Here is a 23,112-nt window from a genome sequence, read left to right as displayed (position 1 = left end):
GATCATAGCACGTTACAGTTTAGTCGGTATCACGTCCAAAGGAGTCCTTTGAATAAATTAACACCACCTTTCGCTATCTTTGTATTATGTATCGATGCTCTCTAACTATTTCGTGAAATGTTCGATAGACACAAGTATTATAATAATACTATAATAAATCTGTGTATGCTTGTATGTATTGATGCATACAACGAGCCTCTCGTTGATTTTCAAAGACCGGTGCTGTTGTTGCTTTGTCGCGTGACGATACGTTAAATGTCAGCAAAGAAATCGAAGTCGAAGCGAATACGCTCTTACGTATGTTATTTCTAATTAACGTTTCGGAAAGTAATATCAAACCAAACGATCGGGTCTTAATCTTATCGATGAATAAGTCCACGATTCATTACACAAAATCGTAATATGCTGTTGTTTTTTCGGTATTCTCGCGATTACGAAAACAACGATTCGATGTTTACTGGGCTTCTATCTTTTTGTTTTTATAGATTATAAAAAAAAGAAACAGTCAGAAAAAAGGAGATAAACAGCACTTGTTTTTAATCATTCTAGAGATCTATTTTATGTGTATTATACTTACGTACTATAAGTAGAAACGTACTATAATTTAAAAATGAGACATTTCTCTCCGTGTTTCTCTAGCTCTTCGTTTATAGAGACGATCGTAGACTTGTAGATAATAAGAAAGACGCAAATTAGTATCAAAGTTTGTAACGAATAGTCTCACGGTGAATTACACCAGGTGATGGTCCGACATTGGCATAAAGCCCAGGATATACTTGAAAAAAATGATACTTGAATCGTGCCAAAAGAACGTCACAATTTCTTGGAGTGTATCTAGGCTTGTACGGGAGACGGCAATTACCGAGAAAAGTAAAATAATAGAACGACGAGCCGAGGCCTTGCTTAATGAACAATTTAACGCTTAAATCTTTCGATGTCCATGTAAACTGAAAAAGATGAGAGATAAAAAGAAAGACCTTTTCCCTTGCGTAAACCTATCGTATAAAACTTGGAATTTTGATTTATGATCAAACGCTTGTAACCGTTTCTGCTCTCTCGGCAACGACCAGATAATATTTATCGAATAGTAAAATTCCCCCACGTAACATTTAACTTGCGCGTTTGTCTAGTAGGGGGGGGTCTTTCCGACCAATATTTTCCTTTTTTCTATTTTTTTCAAGCGTTAAGGAAATAATCTTTGTAGCTACCGCGCGTTATCTGCCTCAATAAGATGTTTTATGATTATTCGTGAGTTCGTATTCACTATTTAATCGTCCTTGCTAATAAGCAAACTTCGAATACATTTATTACTTATATCTTTGAAGGTATCAAGAGGTCTCTAAGGGTTTTTGCAAATTCGTTTCTTTCTCGATAAGTAAAAACACTTGAAAGTCCTTGCTATTTAATTTGCGATGTTATTGGCAAGCTGATAGGGACACCAACTAAATTCGAAAAGTATGCGTATGTATCAGGCATATATCGTTGACGATATCCTTAGATTTATTTTACGCGCCTCGATAAGGAGAAGCTGTTTTACGAGCGAATCGTCGTTTCGTCGTCAAAGCTTTCCCAAGAATATCTATTCTCGATCGGCAGCTAGAAAAAGAGACTCGAAGGATCACAAAAAAGAAAAAGAGAAGGAGGAAAGTGGAATCAGACGATCCAACAGGATTCTCATAAACGGAATCAAAAAAGAGAAGTACACTGTTAGAGAATAGGATAGAGGGGAAAAGAGAAGAAGAACTTTTATTTTGGCGAACGAGCAAATTTTACGACCCTTGATTTTCTTTCCTGAATTTCTGACATTCCGCATGAGTATGCACGTAGAGAATAGGATATTTATCAAGCCAGCTGACGCGATATTATCGATACTGGAATCTTTAAACTAGGAAATTCTCAAGTTTATTTTTATCAGGTTCATTAACAAATTATGGATTGATCTTTTCTCGATTACGGTGACGTGAAACGCCAGATTTAACGAGCAATAATAAACGAAAGTATGAAAAGTCTTTAAGTTTCTCAAAAGATTAAATCATCCTAATAAAAATCAATGTGTGGAGGTAGTTCACACGTTTAAAATGTTTCAGTCACTCTTCCAATTTCAGTTTTTTTTGTGCTAATAGATTATATTTATTTTTCTATATTTTATTTGAACTATTTTTACTACAGTTTCTCGTTTTGTTTCTACAGAACTTCTTTCCTATCGTATAAAAGTTTCACACCTAAAAAAGAGTTAAAATTATCTTTTCTTCCTTCTCATTCTCTCTCTTTTTCTCTCTTTGTATGTCTCAAAAATGCTGTATTTCAGTCATCGTCGTATTTTCAATTAGCGTACAATCATTGAAAAATAAATAACGGTAGAAAATATCTCGTAAAAATAAGAAAAAACGCGTTCGAGAATTCGAGATAAGCGCAAAGCATGCGTACTACGCATGAATTCTCTCTCTCTCTCTCTCTCTCTCTCTGGCAGCTGGGCAATTATCAGACCATTATTCCTTATTCGAAAGGCGACTAAAAGAGAAACATTAGTGAAAACGAGAAGGGGAAGGAGAAGACGTGTATGTACACGCACGTAGATATGTACATAAGTGTATATGTGGGTAGGTGCTTGCACTCTGCCCTCTTCGAATGGCTACTGTATGCGACTTCGCCGATGGGGTTTTCAATTAGCAGCCAGTATAGCAGCCACGTTTACGGCGTATTTTCAATTAGCGTCTGTTGGAGAAAGGCTCGAAGGAAGGCCCGAAGGAGGGCCTAAAGGTAGGCAAATGACGACGAGTCGATGCTACCTAAGGCGTATTCACTTTCTGCTCGATATACATGTGATATGTATCTCTTATTTTCTCCTTCTTACTTGAATTCTTTTAATCGGAAGAAAAATATTACTTACTCGTCGATAAGACGCCATCAAATTAACGCGTCCTCGCTGCTTCTCCTTCCTTTCTATTGCAGTTCAAGGTCAAGATCTTTAACGATAGGCCCTTGAAAAAATGTTTAACGTTCTTGTATTCATCTCGTATCGGTTGTACAAACAACGCTATTTAGAATTCTCTTTACCGATCAAATTTTTTCAAGGTTCCCGTCGAGATATCTCGAGATTTTTCTCTTTTCTATTTCTCTCTTTTTTTCCATGTCTTTTTCCGCGCGGCAAACGCCAAGATACCACGATTCGTGGGAAGAACGTTTTTCACTTTGCGTTCTTGAAAATTAGATTTTCGTGGTCCTGCCTGCCTGCTTGCCTGCCTTTGCTGGAGATGCTCGGAATGACTAACGTCCGCCAGACACCTTAATCAAGATACCATCCGGTCCTCCTGGGTTGCTTGCTAACGTGCGCTTGCGCGCGCGCGCGCACTCTTCGAGAGAGAACTCCATTAACATATTTCACTCTTTAATTCGCGCGGGAGCGGCGTGCCACGGGTTTCATGGAACATTAGCGATGGAATGAACGGAGCGAGTTTGCCGGGACTGAGTTCAAGAAAATACTTTCCTCTCGCGTTAACTCGGCCCTCGTAATTTTGTTAAAAACATGATCGATCGGGAGAAGACCTGATCTGAGAGACACTGTAAGTCAATTATATGAAACTCTCAAACTCGTTTGAAGTTAGAAAAACCTTAGCTTACCTAATCGATTTAATAATAATTAAATGTATAAATATATGTAGTATATTGTTTCTGAAATAATATTATTTACAATGAAAATGGCTGGTTACATTATCTGACTCGATATAACATAATACCTCTTGGAAAGTAACGGCAAAGGAAAGAAGACGAAAAAGAGACGAGCGTCGAAGGTCGGTGTCGAAACGTCGCTTCATTTAGATCGCCGACGCGAGAATCGTAAGCGAATGACTTTTGAAGGAAGAGACGTCGAGGTTAGAGAGGCGCGAATTATCGAGTTACTTTATTCGCCCTCCGATCGCGATAACCGCGCGAGAAACTTTTATGAAGTTGCTCGAGCGCACGAAAATTTCTGGATATCACGCAGGTTGACGCGCCCTTCGTCTCGAGTATCCTCTTTGGAAGAACGAACGAACGAACGAACGAACGAACGAACGAACGAACGAAGAGTATGAGGATGAAGATGAAGAGGAGATGAAGTAAAGAAGAGAGGAAGAAGATCGAAAAGGAGGACACGCGAAGAAGAAAAAAGTAGATCCGTCCAGCGTGCAACGACAGGGTAGGCTGGTATACATCGGCGAGTTACCCAAAGTAACCCTGTGAACGCTTGCCAAGTCGCCACTCTTGATAGAGTTACGAGGTCGTCAGAGCTTCTTCCTGGGTCTCTCATTTCACGTGTAGAAAGGCCCGTATAACGTAAACTTGACGTTAGCACGCTGTACTTTAGTGCCGCCGGTTTTACTGCCGCGAAAGATACGACTATGTGTTCGAAAAAGAACAGAAAGAAGCAGAAGCAGCATAAGAAGAAGAAGAAGGAAAAGGAAGAGGAGGAGAAGGAAGAGGAGGAGTTGCCTCGATGATGGCGGTGTAGGCGTTTGGGTACGTAGAAATGTAGAAAGTCTGTTCTCTCGAGAGAAATAACATCCGTCCACTCTCCTCGTGCTACCGTTTTACTTTGTCTCTGACAATGAGATAATAATATACAATGAAATTGAACGAATAGAATTATATGTATTTGGCAAAAGCGAGATGACAACCGAAGAAGAAATGGGGAAATTAGAAGAGAAGTAATCGTTAGCTTCAGAGAATTAACGTTTAAGATGAGAAGTTGAAGACAAGAAAAAAAGGAAGAACTGAAAGTAAGGGTTTAGACGCTTTGGGAATGATCTAGGCAAGAGGATAACGAGAGAGGAAGACGAGAAGGAAGAAGAAGAAGAAGAAAAAGAAGAAAAAGAAGAGGTAATAACAGCTGGCAGACGACTTCGAATAGACGTTACAAAGAAGCTGAGAAACTAACCGATTGCTATACATTCTATGTACCTAAGTCCTAAAACGAAACGTCGTCTGCTCGTCTCGAAACGCAAGATCGACGAAGCGTTTCGTTGCTCTTTCGTTTGATGACGAAAATGTCGACGAACGAGAGGACGTTCTATGGTACGTTCTCCGTTCCTGCACCCTTTATTTTTTTTCTCTTTCCCCTTGAATGTTTACGTTGACGAGCACGACATTGCGATTAAAATTCCGCCTTCGAAGAGAAACGCCCAACGCCCAACAATGACATCAACGACAACGAAGACGACGACGAAACGATGATAATGACCGCAACGACAATGAACTGACACCTGTTCGAAAATATTCCAAATTTTATAACCAATATTCTTGCATTCTTACTCTATTATCTATTTTTTGTCCTGTTTTCCTATCTTTTCTCCGTTCGGTCGTAGTTGCATACCGCAAAACCGATCGTTTCTGGAATAACGCCAACAGTCGTTTCGTGATCCGTGGAAAAAAAGAAATCTCCTTTCTAGACTAGGTGAGAGCTTTTATCTTACCTTTTTCTTTTATTATTATTTTTATTATTATTAATATTTTCTTTACGAAGGTTAGGAAGAAATTCTGAAACTTTTGAAAAAGATCGTCTCTTTTCTATCTATCGTGTTATATCTTTCCGGTTTTAGTTTTTCTTTCTTTTCTTTTCCCATAAAAAAGGAAAAAAATAAGAATAATAGAAAGGTCAGGAAGTTGCAAAAAAAAAGTTACTAAGAATAAGAAAGAAAAAATAAAAAACAGAGAGAGAGAGAGAGAGAGAAAGAGGTGCAAAGTCCTAACTCGTAACTCGTCGCTGAGCGCTAATTGAGGGGAAATTACGAGCCGGCTTATTATGAACGGACTATTTGGCGCGCTCAAGCGCGAGCCATTTCGTTCGGTCTGTCAAATTTAATAGTTCTCGTAGCAGGACGTCCCCCGCGATTATCTACCTTCGCGAAGATCCGATCTTTCGAGCGAGACATCGTCGTTCTGCTTCGAATTTTCGAATAATCGAAAAAAAAATAACAAACAAAAAGCAAAGGGACAGGAAAAATATATAGAAAAACTATAATTATTAAGAAGAGAATGTAAAAAAGCTTGGATTTTCAAGTTTTGCGAATGGGTCGTACGGCTAGTTCTTTCATTATTCCCACATTAGTTCCGTAAACGTTCGTATTGAATGAAGGCGGTGACGATGGCGAAAGCGGCAATACATCGGTACGCTCGCGGACAAAGAATCGTTTGTACGTTTTCAATCGGCCACGTGATCCGAATTTTTGCGTGGCAATTCGTTCTACGGTCGAAAGCTGGTCGACTGCCAAGCGAGAACGAACGAACGAACGAATGAGAAAGAGAGAGAAAGAAATAACATAGAGAATGAAAGAAAGAAAGAGAAAGAAGAGGGTCGCTATTGGTACGAGGTCAACAGCCCGAGCAATCCGCCTGATTTGCCCTCGTTTACGGCGGAGGCACAAAAATTCCCGTAAATTGGCCGTAATTTAGTGCACAATGAGACGAGTCGTGGCAACGGCCCGTACACACTCACACACACATATCAGCGGCCATCTCACTCGCTCGTTCAATCGTATCTCGGACTCTTTTTAACTAACTTCATCCGTGCATCTCCTTCTTTACACGGCGCACAACCACTTTCTCCTTTATTGCCGACGAGATAAATCGTGTAAAAGTACCGCGATACGACCTTGGGACGAACGACTCCTCGTCGTCGTCACAGTTTATCGCAAAGCTTGAATCGTTGCTTGCACCTGTCAACTGATAAAATTTATTTTGTTCGTGATTTTTTGATAAGGTATGACTTCTTTTTGATACGCTTGCATACTATATTTATTTTTTTTATTATTATTTATTTTATATCTATATTTTCTTATATTTTTTTAAAGGATTTAAAAGTACGTAATACTATGTACGCGAGTATTGTGACTTTTTTGATGTTCTTATTAAAATAATCTTATAAAATTGCGATATGACCAAACAGTACAATAAATTATAGGAAGAAACACGGATGTCGTAACGTATCGGTTATTCCAGGTGAATAAGATCGAAAAAATGATTTCCCGAGGAAAGAGTCACGCGCAATATAGAACGGGGAAGGAAGAGACGACGGTTCGATGTCGAGGCGGAAGAGTCATGGGTGTTATTAATTAAGAAATTAATAAGCGAGTCGGTCCGAGAAACCCCACGAAGAAAAGAATGCTCGGAGCTGAAGGCGTCCCCTGCGGTCAACTCTCCTTCCCCTTCTCACTCTCTATCCCTCTCTCTCTCTCTATCTATCTATCTATCTCTTTCTTCCTTTCTTTTTATTTCTCTCTCTTCCTCTATCTTTCTCTTTTCTCTACTCTCGAGACGTCCGAGCAGCGTGTCTAATGTGAATTAAGTGCACGCATTTGTTTGGCTCACCCTAACGCTGTCCCTCTCCTAGCTAAGAATTCTTCTCTCTCAGTCTTTCTCTTTCGACCCGAATAAAACGTCTTCCACGAAAGTCCTGCTGAGACTGATTCCTTTATCATAGGAGTCTATGAATTTATTTCTAAGTAAATTGAATATTAAATTCGTTTAGATGAAAGAAGATGAGGATTTTTCTAGTTTTAATCATTTTACGAGGTGAATAGACTACTTTAGAGAATAGAGGAAAATCTATCATCTCGTTATTAGAATAATTCTAAAGGAATGGTTCGAAGAATTCGTACGAGAAATCTTCGAAAATGAAAACAGCGACGTCGACGACGTTAATGTTTCAGTAACGACAAATTGAGAACACGTGTAAGCTGAGATCATCGCAAATAGACGACACGTGTTATACCTATTTCGTACTTCAACTTCGAACGTTGCAGGAAGCCAGTGGTGACAGCCTCAAGAGTTTTGTTAATCGACTCAGACCAAACATCGCGGCCTGACCAAGATAATAAGCGCATCCCAAAGTGGCATCGTTCGCTACTAGAGGAGGAAGAACTAACTGCAACTCAGCTTCCACAAACAGGCACCACCATCTCTGGTATCGCGAACGCTAATTGGAGCCAAGCTAATTTCGCCTTTCGAAGTAACGAGGGTATAAGGACGATGCCTTCTACTACTACTTTTAGCATCCTCTTTTAGAATCTCTGATATAGCGACGATACACGCCAATGTTCTCTCTCGCGATCAACGATACTTTCCAACGGATTCTACAAGATTTTCAACATCCGACGAAAGTTCCTTCTCTATACTTTCTCATTAAAGCGAACGTTTGCTTTAAGAGCTTAAAGAAAATTAGCCTTTGCAATTTAGCACATAATACTGAATAAAGGAACGAACGGTATGAAGATTATATCGTTTCCAATTAAATTTTTTAACTACTTTATTTAATCTTCTTAATTGATTATCAATAAAAGTTATTTGGGATGGGGAATATAAAAATATCATCGAAAGGTTTATGTCCCACTGAATGTCGCAAGGTGCTACATAGCATAGTCCATATTATTGCTAGTCAAGATATTTACCAACAGCGAAAGATTTTTTATCAAGTTACGAAAGCTATAATACCGCGTCCGTTGCTCTCCCCCCCTCCCTCTCTCTTTCTCTCTCTCTCTCTCTTTTTCTGAGAGTAAGGATAATTTTTGATATCGTTTTTAGCCCGAAGCATCGCGTGATTCGCTGTCATAAAGGACGTGCACCACATCAAGGCTTACGTTCGTGATTTCTCCACAGTTACATGTGCCACCATTAAGCCGCATCTGTAACGTGCGAAGAAGATGACCGATCGTCTGGAAAGTATGTATCTCGTAATCGTTGTATCTGGAGGTTCTAGAAGCCACCTTAGAATATATAGTATGTCTATGAGAGTCGGTAGAAAGTCACGAGACTCGTTTATCGATTTCGCACGGGATCGGAGAAACGAAAGGATCATAGCCACGTACTTACTCTTTCTAAAATGATTCTAGATCAAAACGCAAACACGTATGAGAAAGGTTTCAACAATTATTTCCCATAACGATAAATCTATTATAATTAATTGATAAAATAAGAATCTATATCAAATCAGTGATAATAAACTCATCCTAAAAAGAAAGAATAATCAAAGTAAAAAAGCAGATAAGTATTTATCGAGTAAGTGTATCTTTTTTTCCTATTCAATTGGAAGGAGATAATTGACGGGAGATAAGTTCCGGTTAAAATCTAGGAATAAAACACTGTAACGTCTAGCATCGTTAGAGAAAAGTGGAGGAGTGTCCCATGGTTGAGTAGGCACTCCAATACCGCCCACTAAAAATTGCTCTCTCCGAACTGCCGTCAGAATTTTGTCTGGAGCGAGATAATACTGGCGCCAAGAGGACCGTCTTTGTCCTTCCTTTTAACGTTCTATCTTTCTCTTTCTCCTTCGGTTCACAAGGCAAACCTTTTCTCGTCTCGTCGACCGTGCCGACCTTCCTCTGAGACTTCTTGAAGAAGCCCCACGCGCTTTCGTCTTCTTCTTCGTCGTCGCAATGTCACAACGACACGCATTCGTCGCATATAATTGCCTGCGCCGTGCATTGTCTCGTTCTACCCTATCTCTCTTTTCTTTTTGAGTAGTGTCATTCCTTTTTTCCCTCACTCTTTCACTCTCTCATTCTTTCGCTCTCTCACTCTATCTCTCTTTTTCTCTCTCTTCTCAGTCTCTCTTTACTCTACCTCGCCCATTTCTCTGCATCAAACGTTCTCGCACTTGGAGGTGGTGTACTCTCGTGATATTTTCAGTTCAGCTATTTATACCGAAAGACTCCCCTTCTTCTTCTTCTTCTTCTTCTCCTTCTTCTTCTTCTTCTTCTCCTTCTTCTTCTTCCTCTTCTTCTTCTTCTTCTTCTTCTTCCGTAGTGTTCATAGGTGCCGGCGTAGTGTTCAGGTCAAAGAACACAACTCAAAAAATGTCGAGAAGAAAAAAGATTTTGACCGTTATCCGTTTGCCCTTATATCTACTTCGCAAATTCTATACAATCGTATAACGTCCTTCTATGGGTAATTGTAAGAAAATAAATCTTACTCTACCGTATTTCTATCGATCGTTTTTCTTCTTCTTCTTCTTATTTCTATTTGAATCGGCATTAAGATTTAGTAAACTGGATACAACTAGACGTGGATGCTCGTAAAACGATCGAAAGGAATATAAATCAAGCTCTTCAAAATAACGAGTAATTCGTTGTCTTCGGTGATTCTAGATATTCATTTCCTAACTTAAAACGATTACGATCTTTTAGAAGACTTCTTAACGAGACTCCGACGATAATATATTCTACAAGGTAAGAAAAGAATCACGAAGAAAGTTCTCGCCAGTGAGATCCTGGCTATGCTAGCTGACTATAAATAATCGGCAAATTGTCGAGAGTTTGTTAAACCGTGAAGCAACGAGGCGAATACGCTCACGCCGGACGTTAAGAGATCGCTCAGGAGAGAACTGTTTACAACCCTATCGTAGCGAGTTTTCCGAGAAACATAGTTCCGCTCGAGGTAGTCGCGTTAATGACTATTACACTAAATTGGAGAAAAGCACGATCATAGAGAAAAGCACTTATTGCTTCTTTCAATGCAATACAATATCTAACAATAGACGTAATGCCGATTAAATGGCACATTAATCGTGTGAATAATCTCGATATTTAATGCATTGTAATTATCACCTAATCCGTTCGTTATGATGAAATAGTGGAAAAAAGTGTTAAAGAGAAAGAGAAAGGAGAGAGAGAGAGAGAGAGAGAAAGATAGAGGAAAAGATCAAGACTTGTATTCTTGTCATTAGACTGTGACTAATTCACGGTATTAAGCCACGACGAAACGGTGGAAAGTTGTTTCGAGTTTGAGTTTAAATCGTGCCAAAAGCTCAGAAAACTTTAAAGTTGGATTTCGATTCGGTATATGTCTTTTGTGACGTAAACTCTAATCTCTTCGGTAGACAAAAAAAGAAAGAAAGGAGAGTGAAGAAGAAGGAAAAAGAGGTAAAGATATGAAAGAAGAATGAAAGATTCGAGCGTGGGACGACGATTCGAAAGTTTTAAAACTTGAAGATACGATGAATTCTAATTCCTAGACCTTGAAGTACAAACAGGAAATTCTTGGTCGATTTTACGATCGTTCTTTTTTATACTCTCTTTCCTCTATTTCAACGTCTTCGTATATACAAACGTAATCAAAATTTATGAATACACGAATTTCAATCGATTTACACAATCAAAATCTTTTCCTATTCGTTTTATTGGTCAAACATTTCGTGTGAATAATAATCGATAGAGAGATAATGAAAAGATAAACAATTTGCCTCATTCACTGTAAGTTCGGAATAGAGGTGTCGTTTTCTATTTTGTCTCTTTTTTTTTTTCTTTTCAACGGAATCGTTCTTGAAAGAGAAAGAGAGACAGAGAATCGAGAGCTTGATTTATCGTTTGGAAATGCAAGCAAGAGAGTCGAGAGTGGCCTCGAGCTGCACGAGTGACAGGAATCACCTTTCCAAGCGCATAGAATCGTTACCTAATACTCAGGCTCGATCGTGGGCGTAACCATTTGTTCTCCGTACCTTTGTCTGCTGTAGATAGAAAGACATGAAGATAATGAATAATTAAGACGATGTTCGTGTGCATCTATCGAGCAGTTTACATAGGCAAGGAAATACGCAAAGGAATAATAGATATTAGAGTTAGCGTGTGACGGAAAATTCACACGTAAAGGTAGTAGATGTTGGTTGATGCACGCATGCAGACACGCATGCAGACACGCATGCATAACGCGCGTTGTGCACGTGTGTGTGGGTATGCGGGTGCGAATGTATATTCGTAGTCTCACGATAATGGTACCGGGAGCTTTGCAACGTTCTGTAAATTCGTGCCATGCGCTTCCACGAAGACGAAGACGACAGAGAGTAAAAGATGAAGGGGCTAGCTGCCAGCTGGTATAACGAACGGATATTTACGTTCCACGACTGAACTGGTTTAGCGTGCCTCAGGAAGATGAAGAGTAGCACGAAGACGAAAACGAAAGGCCTGCCTGCGAGATGAAGAGGAAGACGTAGGAAGCGAATACGGGCCAGTTTAACGAGAAACGTTTATGAAATACTTCCTCGAATCGACCTCGTAGATCTTTCTCTTTCTCTCTCTCTCTCTCTCTCTCTCTCTCTCTGTAAGCGGCTTTTCCAAAGACATCACCGTTTTTCACGATAATGATCGTACTATCGTCTTTACTTTGTGAAACAAACCGAGTTATAATATGTTCACAGTCGCATCATCTCTAAAAAGTTAGCGCTAAATCTGAAAGCGAGGCCTCGAGAAAAAGTTTTAATCGTTCGCCGGAGAAAAAAGAAGGAACAACGAGCGATCCATATAAAGAGCAGCTCAAATGGCATGGCAATGTTTCGAGTTTATCATCGAGGCGACGTGGAACGCAGAAGAGTAAGAGAAGGATGAGGAAAAGGAGGAGAAGGTGGAGGAAGGGGAGGAGGAGTAAGAGGAGGAAGAAGAAGAGGAGGTTTCATTCGATGACTTCTGTTCTCGATCAACGCTGAACGACTTGCGAAACATTCGTCGTCGCTATGCGTTTTCATGGTCACGGCGTGGCAAAAAAATTGATTTGTCGGATCGTTTACGTCTTTCTTCTCTCTCTTTCTTTCTTGCTTGCTTGCTTGCTCTTACATTGGCAGGAAGAAGACCATGTAACTCATTGGGAGGAGAAAGAAGGCAGCAATCGAAGGATGACGATCCGCACGATCGGCTGTTTATTATCTTATTATCGTTCGCCAGAATGGTTTGCTGCTGTTGGTGCTGCAGCTTGTAAAGCTAATTGCAAACTACTTGTCCGGGCTAAGAAGAATGCGAGGAGGGGGTAACGGGTAGGTCGCTCGTTGAGTGGCAGGACGATAAAAGGGAAGTACGAAGATCGATGACTCGAACTCGTTCAATCAACCGAATCAAAGACGCATCGACTTCGTTGGGACGCGCACGTGAAAAGACGACGTCAAAACTGACCGATGCAAATTCATATTTCCTGTCTGCAACTCGTCCAATCAGCCGACGACTTTAAAAGACGAGCTCGTCTCGTACGACTCGCTCGGTTAGAGAGAATGTTCCTTCCAACGTGGCATTTGATTTGAAATTTCGATTTTGAAATTGGAGTTAAATTCGACTCTAGAACTCGAATACTATTTGTATCCCGAATGACTATATTTTTGAGCGCTTCGCTGCACCGTCCTACGTTAAGGAAATTATGCTCCTCTCGATTTACGCTGCTGGAACAATCGTGCGATTAAGTGTACATGCAACGATGTCTCATTGAATGTTCGATGTAAGTTTAGGTAAATTAACATCCTGAAAATGGAAGGCATATAGATATATACATATATACATATATAACTACATATCTACTTAGCTAAGAAAGTTAGGAAAAAGTAGCTATAAGATTGAGTTACATGCTCGCGTCGACATTAAGGTACAAATTACGGTAGAACGATATCAATGAACGGATCAATGAAAATTACGGTGGACTCGATCGATTTCCATCGAGTATTTTCTCAACTGAATCTCGAATTCTCAGTCTAGGTATTTAACTAACCGATTAACGTCTTATACTTTATATTTAGGAAGTATTTGAATAGGTTTATTAGACGGTCTGTTAAGGTTTCTAATGGGAGACACGTCCTACGGCGGCTCGACGTTCTAATATCTCGCATATAAATCGGATTGACATCGCGGCTAGCGGGGATTGGCTGAGCTCCAGCGTCGAATACCTTGATTAATACGATGGTAATTAGTTACCGTTGCAACCGCGAGTTACAGATATTATTATGCTAATTACGTCGGTGACGTTGAGTAATCGGTTGCACATGAAACACGAACGAGAAGAGAGGAAGGAAAGAGAGAACGGCCCACGTTTCTACCATTTGTAGGATCCGTTTCTTCTTTCTCTCAAAGCTTGCAAAATGAAAGACGACCTTCGACAATGTCGAGAAGCAACGGAACGAAAATCTCCTCGTTTCCCTCCTATTATGTGCTCTTCTCTTGGCAGTTCGCCGTGTCGACGAGCACTACGACGTACCGCTTTTGCATAAATAATCACGCTTCGTTACCGAAACGAGCCTACCCGAATCGAATCGTCTGATCTTATGCGAACCAACCAATTGCTTTTCTTACACCTCTCGGCGATAAATGTTTACCAAACTGTCTGAATTTATCTCTCTCTCTCTCTCTCTTACGTTATCTCATATTTTTTTGTCACTATTACGAATCATTCATTTATTAAATTGATTATCTCCAGATAATAAAACATAAAAAAATTGATAAAGTTACTTAACGGTCACATAAATTTTGATCATATAATGACATTAAACCTGTGACTATTAAGAAAATTATATTCAATATATAAAATTAAAATTAAATCTCTCTCTCTCTCTCTCTCTCTCTCTCGAATGCTTTCGTATTAATATTTAACAAAAACTTAAAGTGAAGCTAATTGCTTTGGCCTATAAACAGCTTATATGTAGGTATATACATATACATATCGTAATTTTCTTGCTTTACGATTGCAATCATTTACAATACATCTACAATGCATGTTTCTTCGTAGGAAGTTATGCTTCCATTAAGTAAAATTGTGCTCTTTCTCTTTCTGTATAATTGCAAGAGTTAGAGAAATCTTTAGAAAGGAAAAGAGATGTTCGAGACGAGGTGCACGTGCCTGATCGACTCGACTCAGGCCAACGAACCGAACGATGGTTGGTCGAAAAAGAGATCTCGGTAAGTTGGACCAGCAAAAATGATCCGGATCGGAGAGAGCATCGACTCGAAACTTCTTACTCGAATTCCTTGCCAATATTTACAATCCACCTTGAACTCGAATGAGCGCACGCGCGATCGAAAAGCGATTGCGAATCTTCTCTTCCTCGAACTTTCCTCAAAATCTTGTTTGTAACCGCGAGATCGAATTCCAGTCCGAAGATTTCTCGTGAATTTTGCACTCTTTCTCCACCGCAAACCGATTCTCATCTTTTTTCCATTCGACCATTTTACGATCGAATTTCAAGCTCGTTAGAAACTTCGCACGAGTATAGGTACCATCATTCGGTAATAAAGAGTCAAAAGGAAATCGGAATGAATCGAACAGTCGTTCAATTATAAATAATCTTCTTAAATCTTTAATATCGATATCTGAAAAAGATTTACAACATTCTGCCGTGAGTAGTATCAAGTAATTTAAATTTGAATTTATTATTATTGCAATTATCGTAATATTCAATAAAATATTTTATACCGATTCAGAGTACAAAACGAAGGCAAAAACTTTTTAATCTCTTACGTTTATATATCGTTATATCCAACAAAATTGTTGACCAAACTCAACACCCTCTATACTAAGCAATTAACAAGATTGTTCAGCGAGTGATGCCACGAAGAAGAGGTTGTAAAGTCAGAGAGCCCGAGCACACAGGGTCTGGTAAACGTCGTTCGTGTTCCATTTGGTGCCTTTTTCTCGGAGGCGATCGGACGAAGGCACGTAAGACAGGATACGTGCAAGTTTTGCGTGATCTCGCGGATGCGCAAGAAGAGCCGAGGGCGTTATCTCGCCTCGGTGATCGAGCCGAACGTGCTGGCACGTACACCGACATTTTTACGTTCGCTCGCGCCTTTGTATCCATCTGCCTGCCTTCACTGTATCGAGTCTTTTCTCTCGACACAGCCTAAAATCATACATCGAAGATCGACTGGATTACGTCTCTTTTCGTCTTTATTGCGAATCTTTCGAATCATTAAAAATAAACAAGTACAAATAAAAATGAAAATATTGTAATCGAGCATACAATTGCGATAATGTGACGACGATGATTACAAGAAATTACGTTCCTTATCGTCTTTATCGCGAATCCATAAACGAAGTAATAAAAACTACAAGAACAAAAATTATAATCGAGCATACAATTGCGGTATCTCGACGATGACTGAAAGAAATTCGATTATCTTTGTATAACCATTTAAACTGTTTACGATCGAAAAACTTTCTCAACGAACAATCTAATAAAGTCTAACGTTAAAGGGTAATATATCAATTTTATATCTGATATGATTGTTCGCTTTCATCGTCTCAAATAGAAATACTGTATAGATTGGATCGATCAATCGATTATGATTCGATAAAAAATTATGAAGTGTCGAACTTGCCGATACTCGCAATGAAATCGGTCTTGCAAAACCGTTACGATGGTAATTGGCTTTTTAACGATTCCTGTAAAATCTTATGAGAATTTGTTCCACGAGAATGAAGCGATAAAGTGAGCTAATAATTAGCTAAGATCTACATCTTGACCATTTTAATCGTTATCGTAGTCGTCGTAGTCATCATCATCATCATCATCATCATCATTATCATCATCATCATCATCATCATCATCATCATCATCATCATCATCATCATCATCATCATCATCATCATCATCATCATCATCATCATCATCATCAACTTCATCATTATCATCATCATCACCATCATTGTCATCATCATCATCATCGTCGTCGTCGTCGTCGTCGTCCTCGTTATCGTCGTTATAGTTGTCATTACGATGATCGATGCGATCCTTTACACTTTGGATACCAATATCTTCCGCGACAGTACCTTTTTTTTCTCGACTATATTACATCTGGATCATTAACATCAATCCTTTTTCATCGTTATCTGAAAGGGGTTAGGGATAGTCAGAATTTTTATAAAATTGATTTCTTTTTTTTGCATTTTCTTGTAGTATAATGTTTCGAAAATATTCCCTGAAAATTTCAAGTCAATTGAATGAATAATTTTCGAGATGTCCGAAAATTAATGAGGAGCTCTAAAGTAATACTGCACCAAGACGAAAACTTTAAACTCGTTTTTCTCGAAACTATGTTCTCGAAGACAGTAATCACTGTAATTCAAGAACCACTCGATGGATTCGAATGAAATTTATACAGGATAAAAAACAAGTAATTGATCGAAGGATTTTTGTTTTTGTTGAAAACATCGATTTTTTTTTAACAGTAAACTATTGACTTCTTACTTGCAAATTCAAGGTAAGCTTTTAGAAGCCATCATTTTGTTAATTTAAAAAAAAAAACTTTGGTTAAGTTCTAGATTTGCTATTAAACTTTTTTTTGTTTGATTAATTTTTAATGAACTAGTATAAAGTTATGATGGTCACCAAAAAGCACTACTTGTGAGAGGAGGTCCAAGAAAAATGGCAATAACTTCGACCAAAATTAATTTTTTTTTTTAAATTTAAAGTCAAGTTGAACATTATATAATAACACTGTATTATTAGCTTTATAAAATAAATTAAATTACTATCTGAAAAAAATTATTAAGAAATTTCATTTTTTCATGCTTCTGACTAAACCTAACCCCTTAATTCTTTACCATTCCTTAAAAGAAACTTTTACATTTTAAAAATTTTTGTAATCTGTGGTACGATTACATAATAAGACACCTATGTATTTCTTTACACATATACATATATCTATTTATAATAATTAATTTAAACGTAACTTCATAATATAAAAGACAACCTGTAATAGGGAGATTTCAAAAAAGGATGAATGAAAATGAGCGTAGAGTGTATCCCGTAAGAATTGAATTCCGCATTGGAAGGATCAATTTGGAGGTTGAACGGAGCCACAGAATCGGGGAGGAGGATGCTGTGATAGCGAAGGATCGTACTGAATCGGTTTGGTCGTGCGTTCAGGAGCGAGCAAGACAAGGATATATCGAGTTCTCCGAACAATCAGAAACCTGTTTTCAGAGTGGTTGGAACCTCCTCGACCGGAGGAGCTCCTCTCGACTCGCCCTCTCTCACCCTCGAGTTCCCTTTCTCTCGAGAGTCGAGGTTAGATGAGGATCGCCGCGCGTTCATCAATCATCCATTGAAACGTAACCCGTGGCGTTCCATAATTAACGACCCGACCACGAACCACGAACAAGTCCCACGCCCAAACGAAAGCTGGACTGGTGGACGTGCCTACGTTGAGATACCGGATTGAAGATGAACCGAGACGAAGACCCCGCGGCCTCCGACTTCAACTTCAAATCGATTCGATTTCATACGATTTCATTCGATACGATTCGATTCGCGACTCATCATCATCATCGTCGTCTAATCTTTGGCGTTTTTCTTCCGGAAACATTAAACGTCTCGATTCTTTCTTTTTCATATAAATTGCACTTACTTCGATAAGATCGGTTATATTTATACGATCATACATCAATAAATTGTATGAAATCATAAAAGGCATTGATTCGTTGACGTATTTTCCGACTTTTTCAATAGTAATCATTAGTTCGAAATAATGGAGAAAAGAAAAATATCGAGGCAGTTAAAATCACAGTTACTCTCAGGATGATCTTACTCGATGGGGAAGTTTCTTAATTAAACGGTGGTCGGTTCGATTCGTTTCTTCAACTTCCATGAATCCAGCTATTCTCTCTCTTTCTCTCTCTCTCTCTCTCTCTCTCTCTCTCTCTCTCTCTCATCGTATGCACGTAGATGAGAAGAATTTTAATTGAGCTCACCGCACGAAATGAACCGCGTTTGAATTACTAAATCGGTGAACGTAGTGCCGAGGGAGCTTTAAATGATTAACGATCGCCTTCGAAAATCCGGACTTTTAGTCGAACTCGAAGCCGGCACTAATTGGAAAAGCGACTTAACGAACCGGCCAAAATAACATTGAATTTGACTGTCTATGCATGTATATGTGTGCGTGTATTATATTTATGTATTTCCGTTGAATGGAAAGAAGCGATTTGATTTTCATCTTCTTTTTTTTATCCTTATTTATCTTCGTAACGTAATTTCTTTTCATCATTCTACTAATCATTATTATCGTGTACGGAAGTCTAAAGATAGGGGCGGCATATAATACGAAACCGGTAACCGATTAATGTCACGAAGACTCGCAGAACTGGTTAAAGAACCGGACCCCTTGAACGATCCTGAACTAATCTGCCGCAAAATCTGACTGCTAAACTCACTATTTTCCGTAAACCAAACTTCGTCGATCATAAATATAATGAACGTTACCGATGGTAGGTATAGCGAATGTTCGACTTTTTTCTTACAACACGGAAATAACATAAAGAAAGGAAGAAACATCGAAAAAAAGATTAAATTTCATTTTTACAAGCGCCAAGATAATTTCGTCAAATTTTACGGGAAGGAGATGCGCACGAGTGAAAGTGCACCGAAGTGATCGGTGCGATTTTACATAAGAATACCTTTTTCTGTTCTTAAAAAAAAAAAGGGCTGCAATTATACGAGAGTTACAACCCGATCAGATATGTGCACGCTCGTACATATAAGTACCTACGTCTTTGTGAAAAAGCTCGCGTGATGGAATCCTTATGCGTGCATAACGAAAATGTGCCATGCAATTCTCATTCCGCGTATGTCCGAGGTACGTACGTAGATATAATACATAGCACATACTTAAGTACGCATACGTCAGTTTGAAAATGACATAATTTCAACAAACCATGCAATTCCTGAACAATCTTATTATTAAATAAAATTGCGGCTTATTCAAGGTTAGGAATATTATTATTCTACAATGTACAACGTACGGGAGAAAATGTAACTGTGAAGAATACTCGGATCTCGATTTTATTGAAATTCATATATGTAACCACATACAGACGTAGTTATGTATATTTATCAAACCCTGCCAGAAGAGCAGAATAATCCTGTCGAATCGCTGAAAGCTAGGAAAGTAGGCTTTTTGAAAGAAAAAGTAGCTTGCATAGTCGTCATCGTCGTGTTAGATACGAAGAGGTCGAGAAAAGCGAACTCGTCGGATAAACGAGAGCTTCTCATTGTGCTTGGCATTGTACTCGGACCCCGAGAACTGACCGATATTTGACCAAAGTCACTCTAATAGGGAGGATTAGGGTATTCGATACGATGAATCGAGAAGGGCTCACTTGCTCATAGAACTAACCAAGGATTAGAGTGCAGGTGATTTCACAGAGGAAGGGAAAAAGCTCTTCTCGAAGAACAAGAAAAAGGAAAGGGGTGCTCCCGTCCTTTCCAAGAGACGGAAGATCCAAAGAGATCCTCAAGAGAATTCAATCTCTCTTTCTCTCTCTTCCATCTCTAACTACTGCACTCAGTTTCAATGTGTCCACGTCGTTCAAATGTACACGGTGATCAAATATTTTCTCTTACTTTCATGAAATCGATTAGATTTTCCAAGACTTATAAAATTTACGTATGTAATAGTAAGAAAATAAAATGTTTTATCAATATTTCCAAGACGTATACTATTATCATCATCATCGTTAAAACAATGTAACAAATACATAAATAAAAATGAACTGAACGTAAAGAGCTGTCTCGTGAGGATCGAACACCCTGTGTGCAAAGAAGGGGAAAGAAACATCGAAAAAGCCAAAGCCCGGTGGTATTACATCGCAAATCGGCCCTAAGATGTTTGAAGAAACGATTGTTTCGGATCGATCCTTCCACGGAGGTTTCGAATGTTGAAAAGAAACTCTGGATATCTGATCGACTACGGCAAGAAGCACCGCTTCGTCGGCCTTTTCAAGCCGCTCAACAATAGTATAATAGAGTCCATCAACATTGAACAGGCTCTTGACTATTCTTTACGCTAGTCTGCTTTAAATCTCGTCCAACTTGACTCTGAATACCTTAGATCTGCTTTCTCTTTTCTCGATAAACCGTAACACCATTGTTTCCATCGTTCGTTTAACGATAAAAGACAAGTTTTAACTTGAATTTTATGTAATTTTAACAAAGATCTAACAATGATGATATATATTCTCTTCCTATAGACGACGTACAGAAACACGAGAGTGATTTGTCAATATTCAAGAGTTAGTTACTTGAACGATTTTGAAATCAAAATAGACCTATTCGATTTTTGACATTACATTTATATTACGGCTATCGTGTTTGCGGGTCAACAAACATCCCTCATTTTTCGCCTCGAACATGATACAAACAGGTAGGTAGATATATAAAAGAGAGAAAGAGAGAGAGAGAGAAAATGAGAGAGAAGAATGTAAGCCACGTTACGACGACCCTTCCCGATCGATTAATATCAATGCAATAAACGTCAATGCGTATCGAAGAGGAGGGTCGATCCTCAACGATGACTGGTACTCGTACGTAGAGAGAAAAATACACACCTCTCCATTCCGCAAAACACGCAATAGCCCCCCTGACCCCGTTGCACTCAATCGCTCTCTATGCTCACCATGCTTTTCCTCGAAGAGGGGAAAAGACCTTCGAGGCGGCTACGTTTCGCTCCATCGACCTTCCGCGCGATGCCTCTAACACCGTTCGACATTGATTTATACTCGTTTATATTCATGAATGAACCCTTTATGTAAAAGACGAAAGAGAATAAATATATTGTCCTCCATTTTTTTTTTCTCTTTTTTCCTCGTTGTTTTTTATTTTGTTTTTTAACCCATCACTCTATATCTATTTTTCATTATCGTAAGCATTCTATATAAATGGCATTCCAATTTTTAAATTCTCAGAATACCCATTCGTAAGGATAATGATAATTATATGTAAAAAACGAAAAAGCATAAATATATTGTTCTCTCTTATTTTTTTTTTGTAACTGATTATACTATATCTACACTACCGGTCTGATTTTCGTAAATATCGAATATGTCGATAAATTTAGAAATAATCTATCGTTATTGTATAGTTTCTTGCATAGTTTTTGTATCCAATTGCTAGAAATAAACTCTTCTTTTGAAATATCTTTGACAACTTCTACAAGAAGCATGGAAAAATATTCAATTAGAAACACTTGAAAAATTTAATTGACGGAATAATCAGAATATGTCAAATTATCATGAAAACAAAAGAACGATTGTTTTCGATGAAAGGACAATTTGAAAAAAAATACTCATTTCCTTGATAACAATAAATAATACAAAATGTAAAACATAGTATTGATAAGTAATTTTTTTTTAACAAATAACTTGACCTCGGTTACTTTGAAGATGTTCGTTTTGTTTACATAAATATTCTGTTACTCTGAATATACGTAGTAAGTTCAAATTTTCTGATCAGTAGTATATGTTTCATTTTATATGCTAAGTTAAAACTGCCTTACCTTTCCTTTATTGAGGATAATAATAATTATCGAATCGCTAAACCTACCACATATTTATAAGCTTAGCCCTCGACTTCTATTACAGTATAGTAGGGTAGGCACGCGTAGAAATGGATCTAAAGGTTCCCGTATATAGAGGTAAGTACCCTAGGAGCTATTGATGACGTATCGATGGGTCTCTATTGTAGTCCTGCTCTCGAACAACAACGCGAAAGGGGGATAAATTTCTGGCTGTGTAGTCGAAACAGTGCAGGAAGTAGAGGAAGAGAGAGAGAAAGAAAGAAAGAAAGAAAGAGAAAGAAAGAAAGGGAAAAAGGGAGATAGAGAGGATCAGGTAACACGTCGCAGAGAAACGATTGTGTCTCGACAGCGATTGATACGATTCAAGTCGAAATCTCGTGGTCCATTGTCGGTTTCGTTTTTGCCGCCTCTCCTGCAGGAGAATGTGCGCGCGCATTTTTCGATTGTACGCCACTGTCGGCATTCACGGTCTCGTCCTACGAGAGAGCAACGGTAATTTCTCATCTACGGGCTAACGGGGTAACGACGTACAATACAGCCGGCGAAATAATAAAGGTCGCCGCACCGCGGTAGGAAGGAGACGGTGAAAAATGAAAACTGCGACGAACATAAATCTACGAACGCTCTTCCGTTTTTCTCTACGTGCGATTCTCTTCTATATATCTCAAGATACATAGGTATATGCATATTCGTGTACGTATTCATATAGTATCTATGTATGTATAGAGTGTAACAATAATGGGTTTCTTCTATTTTTTACTAATTATTTCTTCATTCTTGTCTAATAGCAAGTATCGCAGCATTGTGTAATTGTATGTATCAGGAATATTATTTCTAAATGTTAACATATCTACGAACGCGGTCAAATGCAATGTAATTACGGTAAATCCAATTTAATATAATATATTTAATATAATAAAATGTCATCAATACATCTAAATATTTATTGTTTTTAAATGCATTTTCATTAATAATTATTAAAATGAAAAAGAAAAAGATATTATTTTTCATATTAAATATGCACAAATTATTTATTATTTATTAT

The 23,112-nt window shown here is 38.4% G+C and overlaps 1 protein-coding gene and 1 long non-coding RNA gene across 2 annotated transcripts in view; both read right to left on the bottom strand.

Annotated features, from left to right (window-relative positions):
• LOC122521273 (UPF0489 protein C5orf22 homolog) overlaps nucleotides 1–23,112 on the bottom strand; it is a 443,816-nt gene that overhangs the window by 252,707 nt on the left and 167,997 nt on the right. The gene's annotated exons all lie outside the window — the stretch shown is intronic.
• LOC122521285 lies at nucleotides 2,947–3,545 on the bottom strand. The gene is made up of 2 exons (XR_006304730.1): nucleotides 3,058–3,545; nucleotides 2,947–2,981 (listed from the first exon to the last, which is right to left on the bottom strand). It is a non-coding gene; the product is annotated as an uncharacterized LOC122521285 (long non-coding RNA).

The sequence above is a fragment of the Polistes fuscatus genome, unplaced genomic scaffold (assembly GCF_010416935.1).
Source record: "Polistes fuscatus isolate 324 unplaced genomic scaffold, CU_Pfus_HIC Scaffold4, whole genome shotgun sequence".
Taxonomy (NCBI): domain Eukaryota; kingdom Metazoa; phylum Arthropoda; class Insecta; order Hymenoptera; family Vespidae; genus Polistes; species Polistes fuscatus.
This window is presented reverse-complemented; position numbering and strand designations above follow the sequence as displayed.